This window comes from Natator depressus, chromosome 1 (assembly GCF_965152275.1).
Source record: "Natator depressus isolate rNatDep1 chromosome 1, rNatDep2.hap1, whole genome shotgun sequence".
Lineage (NCBI taxonomy): Eukaryota > Metazoa > Chordata > Testudines > Cheloniidae > Natator > Natator depressus.
In genome coordinates, this window is record NC_134234.1 from 290,927,706 (window position 1) to 290,940,024 (window position 12,319).

The 12,319-nt window shown below is 45.6% G+C and overlaps 1 protein-coding gene across 4 annotated transcripts in view; it reads left to right on the top strand.

Annotated features, from left to right (window-relative positions):
* SLC38A4 (solute carrier family 38 member 4) overlaps window positions 1-12,319 on the top strand; it is a 62,406-nt gene that overhangs the window by 1,517 nt on the left and 48,570 nt on the right. The window contains exon 1 of one of the 4 annotated variants that reach the window (XM_074942161.1): window positions 10,948-11,058. The exons of the other annotated variants lie outside the window; for them this stretch is intronic. The gene's annotated coding sequence lies outside the window, so the exon portion shown is untranslated. Of the gene's footprint in view, window positions 1-10,947; window positions 11,059-12,319 lie in introns of those variants that run through there. 4 annotated transcript variants of the gene reach the window in all.

A 12,319-nucleotide genomic window follows, 5' to 3' on the forward strand; every position in this document is an offset into this window, starting at 1 on the left:
GCGGGGAATACGAGTTGCTAGATAGGAAGGAAGGAGTGTAGAAGTTTTCATGTGTATGCAGCCTGGAAGAGAAGAGATAACCCCTGCCACGTTCAGCGTCGAAAACAGAGACATCCCCCTATCACCAGGGCAGCTGCTGTGCCAGTGCCTGGGAGGGAGGGACCCCGCCTGTCCGAGCTCTTGGGGACGCTTGTGACCAGGTGTGGACCGTGTCCACGCTGAGCAGCTCCCCGGCTGAAGCCGGGGGCACCGGCTCTGGCCTCGCAGGATCCTGGCCCGGCTCTGATGGCGCCTGGCACTCGCCGCTTGCGAGGCCCGTGGCGTGGGCCCTGGGGGCGCCGCGCTGCTCCCGCAGCCGGGGGGCAGTGGATGCGGGGCAGGTACTGTCTGTAGCTAGGGGGCGCCAGGCGAGGGCGGCTGTTCCGCGCACCCCCCGGCAGGGGTCTCTGTGCACTGCTGCCCCACCCACGCGCTTCGGTGGCGAGCTCCGTGCAAGCCGCAGCCGCCGGATCTCCTGGCCGCTGGGCTGCTTCGGGCGCTGGCCTCACTGGCAGCCAGCGCCACCTGTCACCGGCCCAGCGGGGGCCGCGGCAGCTGGGCAGGGGCGGTAACGGGAGCCGGGGCACCCCCGCTGCTTCCCGGGGCCAGCGCCGGGGCTTGCCGCCCGGCGCCTGCGCGCCGCTCCCCTCGGCGGCCGCTCTAGAGGGCAGGGCAGGGCGGGGCGGGGCGGGGCGGAAGCTCCGCTGGCCCGGCGGGTGGGGAGCTTTCCATTGTCTGCTCTGGGCGCAGCCTGGCCGGGGGGGCGCGCGGCGGGGGGCTGCGGGGAGCTGGGCGGAGACAAGGCGGGAGGCGCGGGCCGCTGTTGTCCACACGAGCGGTGAGGGAGAGCGAGCCGCTTCGGAGCGACGCGGAGCGCTTCTTGCAGGGCAGGCCTCGCCGGGGGGAGTCCAGGGACAGCCCCGGCGCCGGGGGGTCAGTGTGGAAGGGATGCTCCAGGCCACACCAGCAGGAGAGGGGCCTTGGCGACTGTAAGCACTTGTGGCTCTTACACAGTCCCTGGCGTTTCATCCGGGGGGGTCGATCCTGGTGGTCTGCCCACATCTCCGGCTGAGTAATTGCACTGGACAGTTTGGTACCCTTGCAGTTTCCAGTGGTAAAGACCCTTCAGCCCCATCCCTGTACTTTTGTGTTTCACCCTGCCAGTAAAATACTCGAGATAGGGGATTTATGGCTTATTACAACACTGTAACCCACTAACCTTTTTTTGGCTTATGACTTGCAGGGGTGTTAATGGGCCACTCTACCTTGAATGGTCCCTTACAACAGCGATTCTCAACCGGGAGACCGAGGCCCTTGGGGCAGGAGGTGCAAGCAGGTTTCAGGCGTCCACCAAAATAAACTGGAGTGCAGGGCTAGCGTTAAGATTCACTGGGGCCCAGGGCAGAAAGCCAAATCCCAAGCCCCCCTGCCTGGAGCTGAAACTGAAGCCAGAGCAGTTTAGCTTCACGGGGGGCCCTGTGGTGTGGGTCTCTGGGCAGTTGCTCTGCTTGCTACTTCCTAATGCCAGCCCTGTCTTTTAGTCTCCTGAAAAACAGTTCTTGTGGCACAGGTGGGCCATGGAATTTTTATAGCGGGGGTGGGGGAGGGGCTCAAAGACAAAGGTTGAGAATCCCTGCCTTACAACTGTGCAAACTACTTATGCTAAACTATCTGTTGCACCATGGATTTAGCTGTGGCGCTCTGAGTACCTTTCCCAGACCTGAAGAAGAACTCTGTGTAAGCTTGAAAGCATCTGTTTCTCTCCAACAGAAGTTGGTCCAGTCAAAGATATTACCTCACCCTAATCTCTAAAGTCTCTCTAATATTATGGGACCAATACAGCTACAACGACACTGCATATAACAACATATTTGGCACTTTATTTCTCTAAAGCAGCATCCAAACTAGTTAACTAGTGCTCACAACAGTGCTGTGAAGAGGGGTTTTAATCTCCATTTTACACCTGAAGCAATCGGGACACCAGGAGTTTAACTGATTTAGCCAAGGTTGAACAGCAAATTGGGATTATAATGCAGGAGCAAAATGTGGGAAGCAACATGACAAAGGCCCAAAGTGAGGGACATAAAAGAATTATTTGTGCAAGAAACTTAAAATGCTGTAGGATTCCTTCTTTTAGTCAGCTTCACTGTCGTGCTTCTTTATTTCAAAAGTAAATAGTGTTGAACAAGAAAAGTCAGAAAACACCAAATTTGTAGGAAGGAAGATAGCAGTGCAACTGAAATGTGTGATAATTGAGATGCATGTACTAGCTAGACCATGTGTCTTAATCAAGTGATTTCTGTGTATAATTTGTAAAATTCTTAGGGGAAGAAAGGTGTCATCTGATGATAAAGGAGAAACTGAAGGTCAATCCTTTTCTTTCTTTGTTAAAATTGCTAGGACATTGAATCTGTGCCTCAGTCACCAAAACTCAGCTTACTTGGCTGAACATTTTGACAACGCTGTAGTGTATTGATGAGCACTCCCTGGACCTCATGATTCAGGATTTATAAAAATCCTCCTGAGACATGACAGGGCATTTTAGGGTGATGATATATACCTATTCTCCCAACTATCCAAATAGCATGGGGGGACATGGGTTTTATTCAGTTATTCAGGAGTTCAGATAATTAAGACGGCAGGAGTGGCAGCTCAGGGACACGCATGGCAGCTCTGCTGTCATGGCCCCACTCACTCACTCCTCTGACAGTAGGGCTGCAGCGACCTCCTTCACAGTGCTCCTGCCCTCTCGATTACTGTAAGTGGAGGGGAAGGCTGCAGTCCTGGCAAGGTAGAGCAGAGACCCTCAGCCAGGACTTTGCTCTCTGCTCCACCAGGGTCTCAGACGTTCTTCCACGTTGCACCTGCAGCAGCTTAGGGAGCCAAGACTCTGCTCTGCTGCAGGAGCCATTCAACAGCAAGGTGGCCTCCCGCTTGGCTGGGAGTCTCTGCTCTATTATCCAAACCTCTGCATTGTATGAATCCATGTTGGGGGACAAGAAAAGGATTTGGATAATGTAGAGCAGGGGGTGGGCAAACTTTTTGGCCTGAGGGCCACATCGGTGTGCGAAACTGTATGGAGGGCCAGGGAGGGAAGTCTGTGACCCCCAAACATCCTGGCCCCTGGCCCCTGCCCCCTATCTGCTCCCACCCACTTCCTGCCCCCTGACTTCCCCCCTCATAACTCCCAACCCATCCAACCCCCCCCTCACTCCTTGTCCCCTGACCACTCCCTCCCAGCACCCCCCACCCCTAACTGCACCCCCCGGGATCCCACCCCTATCTAATCCCCCCCGTCCCTTGACTGCCCTGACCCCTATCCACACCCCTGCCCCCTGACAGGCCCCCTGGGTCTCCCACACCTATCCAACCCCCCTTCTCCCTGTCCCCGGACTGCTCCCCCGACCCCTATCCACACCCCCACCCCCTGACAGGCCCCCCGGGACCCCACCCCCTATCCAACGCCCCCGCTCCCTGTCCCCAGACTGCCCTGACCCCGATCCACATCCCCACCCCGATAGGCCCCTCGGACTCCCACACCTATCCAACCCCCCCATTCCCTGACTCCCCCTCCCCCCCCAGAACCTCTGCCCCAACCAACCGCCCCCTGCCTGCTCCCCGGGACCCCCTATCCGCCGCCCTCCCTGCCCCTTACCGTGCCACTCAGAGCGGCAGGAGCTCGCAGCCCCGCTGCCCAGAGGGAGCCAGCTGCGCTGCCCATGCGGCAGCATGACTGCGGGGAAGGGAGGACAATAGGGGAGGGGCTGGGGGCTAGCCTCCCCGGCCAGGAGCTCAGGGGCCGGGCAGGACAGTCCTGCGGGCTGTACTTTGCCCACCTCTGATGTAGAGGGTTGGATAATAGGGTTTCAGAAAATTGGGAATAAGGTGTACTGCCGAATGCAGGTGACCATTAATTGGTATTGCTTTAAAAATAAGTGGAATAACATTAACCTGTGAATGGTATGACTGTAGTCACTTAGAAAAGAAAGAAAAAACTTCATTCACTATTGAGGAGGAGGGTACAATTGAAAAGTTAGAGCATGAAAAGTTAATGTTTCCATAGTAACATTAATTCATCCACAGTGTACATATGTGTATATATATTTTACTACTAGTTTAGCTCATTAGCATTCTTATTTGTACTACAGAGGCCCCAATCTAGATTAGGCCCTATTCTGCTGAATAATCAGTTAAGACCTACATGATCCTTGCCCCAAAATGCTGGGGTGGGGAGTATAGTAGTAGTGGAATTTAATCCTGACTAGCTAACAGAATGCTGAATATGAGTTGCCCTGGCCTGATTGACTGGTCTTTACTGGTCAGCATCATGTTAATTGATTCAACTTTCCACAATCATGTTTGGATATGATAACCTTTTATAGTTTCGACGGGCCTTTACGGCCTATACATTGGTTTTAAAATCAGTTCAGCTAAACCTGTTTTAAAACCAATTAGATGAAAACCCATTATTAAATGATTTAAGGTAGTTATAGACTGAATAGGTTTCGAGTCTGAGAGACTATTCAAGGGTGGCAGAATTGGGCCCTAAGTGAATCAGTGTGTTGAACAGCCCATAAGGCAATTTGATTGTGCTTTTGAGAAAGATACTAGCATTATTCAAGTTCCTCCTGGACATAGTTTAACTTCACTCCTGTAAAGACTTATGCATGGGTCCTATAAAGGTAATTTAATTAATTACACTGAGGTCAGTGGGACTATTCACATGCGTACAAGTTTTTGCAGGATCGAGGCCTTGGTCAGAAACCATTAACATTGCATTTGGTGTTAAAGAAGAATTCTTGCACTGGAGCAAACTTGAAAAAGAAGCATTTCTTTAAAAAGAAAAAAGATATTTCCTTGACTAGAATTTCACTTTGTCCTTGCATGTTAAAAAAATTCATAACTGTAGAGTCAGTAACAAATATTTATCAAAGGACAAATGACAACATCAATAAGATGAAAATAAGATTTAACTGTTTATGAATTTATATGGAGACAAGCAGAATTTGGCTTTGCATTGGAGGAGAAATGCCATCTCCTTTCTGTGACAATGAAAGAGAAGATGTATGTACAAAGACCTGCATACAAACTATATTTCAGCCATTTGACAACAGTGTCATTTTGAGCTTAAACGATCTCAGTTAACATGTACATCTCAATAATAAGAACAGGGTTTTTAAGGATAGAGGCAACTGAGAATATTTTTTATTATTGTGACTGTTATTTTACTTCCCTCAGCACTAACAAAGGCAGAGTTCCTAAGCAGTAATTTATTTTGACTGAGTCTATTTCAAACAAGTCTACCTATCAAGCCTAATGAGGAAGATCCTGTTTCATCTAAGTATAGTCACAGCCTTTGAGGATTACCAGAAATTCCAGGTTAATAAGGATCAGTTTGTTAATTATTATTACACAGCTCTCTGAACACTTGTTTTACCTGCAAGTATACGGTTTGTCATATTTATTTATTTGTATGCAGTTTTATGGTGTTTCCTAGGCATTTCTGTAGCTTTGATGTGAAGCTGCCTGATTTTTATGTTTCTTCTCAGGAAAGAACAGAAATATGCCCATAATTTTAAATTTATATTTTTGCTGATGTAACTGTTTTTGTATATATCACAGGATTTTTCTCTATTCACGCATGAGAAAGATATTTATTTTATGTAATAATTACAGCACATCATTTGGAATATTAAAATTAAGTGGGTCAACCTGGAACACTTCAGCAATGTAAATCTGTTGGATATTTGCTAGAAACAAACATTTAAGAGAAATTTCAAATATTGAAGACACCTCAATATTTTTTACCAGGTGAAACTCTTTGTTTCTTTACTTGTTGTACTGAAGAATGTTTCATTAATTCACTCCATTATGTATCTATTTTTATCTTTATTTTGTTTCTAAATTTTAGGGGGTTACATTCTTCATGTAACATATTCTATCCTGTTTTGGGAGTTTGGGGATAGGTTTAAGATGAGAATACTTATAGTGTAAACTCTGCCTCATCAGAGTTCCCATCCACCTGTGACACTGGGGTTGCCCATGCTTATTCTAGATTACTTTAACATTTTTGTGTACAATAGCTCTTCTGGGCTGGCTCAAGATTTAATGGCTACCATCTCACACCACTGGCTTATTGTAGGGGATGTGTCACTCTAGTCATATAGATGGATCTCATTATTGGTCTGCTATTGGTAACGGAATGGGCAGAGGTACCACCTTTGTTGTAGTTAGCACATCTCCATAAATTAGAAGTTAGGGTTTATTTTGCTCTTGAGGGTAGAGGATCTATTTCTTTGGTCTTCGTCACTGTCTCCATCTTTGACCATGGCCAGTTCATCTAACTCCTCAATGTCCTTGAGGAGCATTTAGCATACCCATCTGTAAAATAAGTTATAAAACTACCAGCTTCACATGAGCGGCTTAATTAATTCATGTCTGTAAAAGCATTGTAAGAGTCTTGCATGAAAGGCACTAGTGAGGTGTAAAACTATTATCAAGTATTATTGTTGATGTTCCATGTAGACCACTGCACTTACTGCTGGAGCTTAACTAATAATGAATAGTTGTGATTATGCTTTTTAGATATTTTAGAGCTCTAGCAGGGATGTGATTCTGTGGCTGACACGTAATGGGGATGCTAAGATTTGAGTGGGTTGTGGTAATTCTGCAAAGGATATTTGTTCAAATTTAGAAAACATAGAATATTAGGGTTGGAAGAGACCTCAGGAGGTCATCTAGTACACCCCTGCTCAAAGAAGGACCAACCCCAACTAAATCATCCCAGCCAAGACTTTGTCAAGCCGGGCCTTAAAAACTTCTGAGGATGGAGATTCCATCACCTCCCTAGGTAACCCATTTCAGTGCTTCACCACCCTCCTCATGAAATAGTTTTTCCTAATATCCAACCTAGACTTCCCCCACTGCAATGTCAGACCATTGCTCCTTGTTCTGTCATCTGCCACCACTGAGAACAGCCTCGCTCCATCCTCTTTGAAACCCCCCTTCAGGTAGTTGAAGGCTGCTATCAAATCCCCCCTCACTCTTCTATTTTGCAGACTAAATAAGTCCAGTTCCCTCAGCCTCTCTTCATAAGTCATATGCCCCAGCCCCCTAATCATTTCCGTTGCCCTCCGCTGGACTGTCTCCAATTTGTCCACATCCTTTCTGTAGTGGGGGCCCAAAACTGGACGCAGTATTCCAGATGTGGCCTCACCAGTGCCCAATAGAAGGGAATAATCATTAGCCTCGTGCTGCTGGCAATCCTCCTACTAATTCAGCCCAATATGCCCTTAGCCTTCTTAGCAACAAGGCCACACTGTTGACTCATATCCAGTTTCTCGTCCACTGTAATCCCCAGGTCCTTTTCTGCAGAACTGCCGCTTAGCCAGTTGGTCCCCAGCCTGTAGCAGTGCATGGGATTCTTCCGTCCTAAGTGCAGGACTCTGCACTTGTCCTTGTTGAACCTCATCAGATTTCTTTTGGCCCAATCCTCCGATTTGTGTAAGTCACTCTGGACCCTATCTCTCCCCTCCAACATATCTATCTCTCCCCCCAGCTTAGTGTCATCTGCAAACTTGCTGAGGGTGCAATCCATCCCATCATCCAGATCATTAATGAAGATGTTGAACAAAACCAGCCCCAAGACAGACACCTGCGGCACTCCGCTTGATACCAGCTGCCATTGAGCCGTTGATCACTACCCGTTGAGTCCAATGATCTCACCAGCTTTCTATCCACCTTATAGTCTATTCATTCAATTCATACTTTTTTAACTTGCTGGGAAGAATACGGTGGGAGACCGTATCAAAAGCTTTGCAAAAGTCAAGATATATCACATCCACCACTTTCCCCATATCCACAGTGCCAGTTATGTCATCATAGAAGGCAAGCAGGTTGGTCAGGCATGGTGAATCCATGTTTACTGTTCCTGATCACCTTCCTCTCCTCCAAGTGCTTCAAAATGGATTCCTTGAGGACCTGCTCCATGGTTTTTCCAGGGACTGAGGTGAGGCTGACCGGACTGTAGTTTCCCAGATTCTCTTTCTTCCCATTTTTACTGATGGGTGCTATATTTGCCTTTTTCCAATTGTCCAAGACCTCCCTCAATTGCCACAAGTTTTCAAAGATAATGGCCAATGGTTCTGCAATCACATCAGCCAACTCCCTCAGCACCCTAGGGTGCATTAGATCCGGACCCATGGACTTGTGCATGTCCAGCTTTTCTAAATAATCCTTAACCTGTTCTTTCACCACTGAGGGCTGCTGACCTCCTCCCCATACTGTGCTGCCCAGTGCAGCAGTCTGGGAGCTGACCTTGTCTGTGAAGACCGAGGCAAAAAAAGCATTGAGTACTTCAGTTTTTTCCACATCATCTGTCACTAGGTTGCCTCCCCCATTCACTAAGGGTCCCACACTTTCCCTGACCTCCTTCTTGTCACTAACATACCTGTAGAAACCCTTGTTACCCTTGACATCCCTTGCTAGCTGCAACTCCAATTGTGCTTTGGCCCTCCTGATTGTACCCCTGTATGCTCGAGCAATATTTTTATACTCCTCCCTTGTCATCTGTCCAAGTTTCCACTTCTTGTAAGCTTTCTTTTAGTGTTTAAGCTCACTGAAGATTTCTCTGTTAAGCCAAGCAGGTCGCCTGCCATATTTGCTATTCTTTCTGCACATCAGGCTGGTTTGTTCCTGCACCCTCAATAAGGCTTCTTTAAAGTACAGCCAGCTCTCCTGGACTCCTTTCCCCCTCATATTAGCCCCCCCAGGGGATCCTGCCCATCAGTTCCCTGAGGGAGTCAAAGTCTGCTTTTCTGAAGTCCAGGGTCCATATTCTGCTGCTCTCCTTTCTTCTTTTTGTCAGGATCCTGAACCCGACCATCTCATGGTCACTGCTGCCCAGGTTGCCACCCACTTCTACTTCCCCTACCAATTCTTCCCTGTTCGTGAGCTGCAGATCAAGAGGCGCACGGCCCCTAGCTGGTTCCTCCAGCACTTGCACCAGGAAGTTGTCCCCAATGCTCTCCAAAAACTTCCTGGATTGCCTGTACACTTCTGTATTGCTCTCCCAGCAGATGTCCTGGTGATTGAAGTCCCCCATGAGAACCAGCGCATGTGATCTGGAAACTTCTATTAGTTGTCCAAAGAAAGCCTCGTCTACCTCATCCTCCTGGTCTGGTGGTCTATAGCAGATGCCCACCAGGACATCACCCTTGTTGCTTTATATTTCTATAGAAAGTAAACTGGCAGTCCTATTCCAGTGAACCCCAGTGAGTAGCATATCCTGTACACAGCTAAATGTAGAACTAGTATTTTGAAGAAGACTGACCAGTATAATCTTTCACCCTTCTTTAAATACAGCAGAGATTTAAAAAAATGCAATTGCCAATGGCAATTCAAATAATTGCTTAGGTAATCAGTGCAAGAAGGTTCAAAGTGGAAGGTATGTACCAATATGCAGTGTCAGCATTTCCTTTTCTTATCTAGCAATATGAGAGCATGTAGGGCTACCCATTTCCCAGGAAAGATCAGACTATGATTGGACTGTCATGTTTTTTAACAAACAAAAAATTTCTCACTAATATTTCTTCACTTTATGTGTACACATACATCCATATTATACATGGCCACCCCACTTCCATGGTTGGACCAAAACAAACTGAGGGCTTCCTTCTCAATCCTAAAGAAAATTCCTCCATGGAGCTATTTGGGCTGAAGGTATGTTGACGGCTTGGCAGCAAGGATGTAGTTTGGTTGGATGAGGCTTGGGTACCAGTTTAGCCAAACCAGGAACATGATCAAGAATAATCATTAGGCATAACTGGAAAGCAGCAGCATGAATGATTTCATGTCTATGAACGAGCAGTTTGCCAAGGATTTTGAATTTTTTGACATACAAGATTGTGCCTATGGTATGATAAGGTTTGGACCTCACAGATGAAAGTGAGGAAATTAGATTCACCTGGGAAGCTACTTAAGCCTAGTAGATTGAGAGAAAGTATGCATACCCCTAAACAAAAAGGAAGAAACCCCTTGCCTGGTTAAAGGGCAAGGTACAAGAGATTTTTCATTTACACAAAAATGGAAACCCAGCCCAATCAAGACAATTAAAAGGAGCATACAGTATGGCAGGTAAAATGCATGATGAAAATTAGTAGCAGTAAGAGGGAAAATGAACAGCAAGTAGTCAAAGGCTTTGTCTACACTAGCACTTTTGTCAACAATACTTTTGTTGGTCAAGGGTGTGAAAAAACACAACCCTTACTGACATAAGTTTCACCGACAAAAGTGCTGGTGTGGACAGTGCTATGTCGGCGGGAGAGGCTCTCCTGCCGATACAGCTAACGCTGCTCGTTGGGGGCGGTTTAATTATGCCAGCAGGAGAGCTCTCTCCCACCAGCGAAGAGCGGCTACAGGGGAGACCTTACAGCAGCACAGCTGTAGCTATACAGCTATGCTGCTCTAAGGTTCACAGTGTAGACACAGCCAAAGACTTAAAAGTAAACCATACATTCTGATAACCCCAGTTCTGGAAAAACATAACGTGCTTAACTTTACTCCTAAGAGTAGTTCCACTGAAGTCATTTTCCCTCATGGAAGTTAATGGGACTGCTCACATATGTAAGTCTTTGCAGAATCTTGGGATATCCAGAAGGAGGAAGATTGCAAGAGAAATAGTGGGTCTTCTGGACTGTCAGGGAGCAAAGGAAGCCATTAAGGATATGACATTTCTGAGATGCTAAATAATTTATTTGCAGCAGTTTTTACCTCAGAGGATATTGGGTAGATATCCAAGTCTACTTTTTTCCTGACAATAAAGATGAAGCACCGTCAATCAAAAGCAAAGGTGCAAGAACAGATAAATAGCAACAAGTTGTGTTGTGTTGTACTTTATAGCAATATATTTTAAAAACACAATTTGAAATTGATAGATGTTTATCTGAATGTATTTCTTCAGAAAGGTTCCACTGTATCTTAGAAGCAGCATATCTGCTATGTGATGCAAGGGTTGCTATGGTGAGTTCACATATCTTATTTAATACTGTACCAGAGTAAATAGACATTGTAACAATCTCTGTTAATGCTGCTATTAGTAAGGCAATGTCAGCATTTTTCTCATAAATACTTGTTTTCATGCTGAAACTTGGCCTAAAAGGTCTAAGCTAAAGGAGAAAAAAGAAGGCTTTTCAAAACCAGACCAACAGATTTCGTACTTTTTTTGAATGCATGTGTTTTATATGTATAATATGGATGTATGTGTCGACATAAAGTGAAGAAATATTAGTGAGAGATTTTTTGTTTTTTAAAAAAGATTAGAAGTTTATTGTGTCAATCCTACTTTTCTAAATCCTCTCACTCCAAAATGGCTTCTTTTTTTGTTTGTTTACTGAAATGTGTAGGCTATTAATACAAGATGTTGGTTATAATGTTTTGTATTTAGGAAAACTTTTATTATTTGAGGCTCAGTTTTCATTTATACTAAGGCCCCCTTTACACTGCGCTGGCAGCATAAGAAGCCCCCTCAAATGAGTGTAAATTACATCATACTCAATTTACAGCCTCTTTGTACTGCCAGATAAGCTAAAGGGACATTTGTGTAAATGAGAATCAGACTTTCAACTACATAATGACTCAGTTTAGCTAAATGGCACTAGAATTTAACTTACAGACATGACAGTCCATTGTTTTAGAACAATTATTTGATCTGTATTCCAGGATAACATAACATATAATACAGCAGGGCATTGATAAGAGTAAATCTTTTATAAATCTATTTATTTTTTTAATCTTTAGCTCTGGAAAAAAGTAAATAACTTTCTACCCTTAGCACTTGGTGAGATCTCACATTGTGTTTGGTACGTCTCTATCAGTGTTCACACATTAGTTTGTAAGCAGAGCTGATTGAAATTTTTCCATCAACTTTTTTGCGGGGGACAGAAAATTAGGCTTTCAACTAACTGAAAATTATTGCAGGAAGTGTCTTTTCCTCAAAAAAAAATCCCCCATTGGACAATCAGAAATGTTAAGTCAGAAACTGCAACAACAAAAAATAATAATAATTAAACAAAACCACCGAAAAGCCTCAACAATTGATTTTCAACTTAAAATCTTCATCTTTCGAGTTTTGGGGGTTTTTGAGTAAAAGTCAACATTTTCCATGGAAAACTTCTCACCTGCTATTTTCCACCGGCTCTTTTTGTAAGACCTAATTATACCTTATTCTTGTATGTGTAATACTGGGACTTGCATATGAGCTAACGTGTAGCACTTGTAGAGT